Below are 2208 nucleotides of genomic sequence, written 5' to 3' on the forward strand. Positions count from 1 at the left end.
TGAAAGGCAATTGTCAGGATGTCACCTTCCTTAATTGTAAATTGGTGGTATCTGAAGGCAGAGCAAAGAGGAATTTTGGTAGGTTGGAAAGAATAATGCAAAAGAAGTGGAGAGTAGTTAAGCCAAGAACAGTATAAGTGGTACCTCTTAGGGTTGATCAATCTAATTATCGCTGCAAATATATAGAAGGATCACAAACAGACATGGTGGCAATAAATATATTATTATCTAAAGGTTGTATGGAGGGTGTATTTCCATTCCCATTAGCATTCTTGTTGATTTTTCTATTGACCTCCCTTTGTTCATTTCATGTAAGATAGTCCTATGCTCATTCAGCACAAATTGTTTACAACAAACCCTTGATGGGATGCGCTAAATAATAAGCAACTGGAAATTGATGGAATTTTCACCACCAATGCCCCAAGTTTCCAAGTAACAATTTTGTTTTTTCTATTTTCTAATGCAAATGGCAAGGTATACTATTGTAGATTTGCAGTCTGTGATGAAGAAGAATGTTACTCACTTGAGAAGTTGGGCGCTTTTGGACTCTAGTGGTGAGGCTCAGATGTTGGATGCTAATAAGTATGCCATCATGCACTAAGTTCAAATCCATGTGAGAGATCTTCGCATTCTTGATCCTCTTCTCTCATACCCATTGATGATTCTATACCGAGATCAATTGATTGTCCCAAATTTAGAGTATTTCTTGTATGTGTATTGAATTTCGATGTTTGGTTATTTTCTTGCCAGCAACATATCAAATCAATCATCATTGTAGAAGAGGTACTTCTCCGCAACCCTTCAGACAAGCATGTTATCCCAATATTGGAAGAGTTGTGTAGGTGATTTCCTAAAGGAAGTGCCACTGAGAGGACAAACCTTTTGGGGGACAGACAAGAGCAACTGAATCAAAACTATGATGTGTATTATGGGGATGAAGATGAATCACCCTTTCAGTTTCTTTCCCTTGAGTTGGCTTTAGAGGCTATTTGTATTTTCCTAGATGCATGCACCACAAACCAGGAAATTGATGCATATCTAGCTTTAGATGAGCTTACATCTAATATTAGAAGTTGTAACTTGGATCATGTTTGTAAATTGAATAGTGGCATGAAAAGGTTAACAACATGTCTTCAAAAGGTATGGGGTGAACTTGAACAACGTTTGGATGATGATGATGACAGGGTTGGCCTTTACTTATCATGGAAGTTATTTTGGGCATCTTCGCCAGTTGGTGGGTTTGTTGCTCCCAATCGGGCTCTAGCTTCTACTATAATAGGTTCAATTTGGGTGAGCTAGCAAGGCAAGTGTTGCAACAACTCATGGGAATGAGAATGATGTTGAGGAACTGGAAATGTTATTGGAGGATTATTTCATGCAAGTTGATGGTACATTGAACAAACTTACCACACTTCAAGAATATATAGATGACACATAAGACTTCATCAATATTCAACTTTTTAAACATTATAATTAACTTATACGATTAGAGCTGTTACTAAGTTCAACAACAGTTGAAATCTCTATTTACTCCTTGGTAGCTAGAATATTTTGGTATGAATATTATGTATCCATGGATACCAATCATGGATATATATTCAAATGGGTAAGGAACATTGATACTTTCCAATATGGCTTATTTTTCAGGACGTGGTAATATTCATGACCTTGAAGCACTATCTTTATTTTTAACAACCAACATTGTATTTTCCCAAACAAGTTGTTATGCTTACAAGAAAATTTTATGTTGCACTCTTCTCATTGATCATGACTTATGCTTGTGACAAAGGTGTGACTCGAGCATGAAATAATAGATTTTGAAACAATACCATGTAGTAATATTTACTTTGAAAGAACATAAGTGATTCTGAAACATACATCTTGGTATCATCTTCTACCCTGTCTAACACATGGTGATTGAACTAAAATTAGTGGCATTGCATGCATCATCTCAGGTTACGATGCCACTATTACATAATTAAGTGTCATTTTATTGAGTGTTCTTCACCAAGAATGAACGGTTATTATTAATTAAGTGTTTTGATTACAACCTTCAACCCAAGTATCAAAGAAGTTTGTCATAATTGAGAAAGGAGTTATTGGTTATTCCTTTTTAGAAATATGAGAGTGTCATTTTAGCAAGTTATTAAAAACATTAAACTTAGGGAAATTGTTTCTCATTTGATTGGTTATTTTTATATTTATTTT

General features: G+C 35.1%; 1 pseudogene; it reads left to right on the forward strand.

Moving 5' to 3' along the window:
* Nucleotides 1-466: 466 nt before the first annotated feature.
* Nucleotides 467-1806, forward strand: LOC149250477 (magnesium transporter MRS2-I pseudogene; annotated as a pseudogene).
* Nucleotides 1807-2208: the final 402 nt, after the last annotated feature.

The sequence above is a fragment of the Pinus tabuliformis genome, chromosome 7 (assembly GCF_031772625.1).
Source record: "Pinus tabuliformis cultivar Carrire ecotype Pingquan chromosome 7, CPIR1, whole genome shotgun sequence".
Lineage (NCBI taxonomy): Eukaryota > Viridiplantae > Streptophyta > Pinopsida > Pinales > Pinaceae > Pinus > Pinus tabuliformis.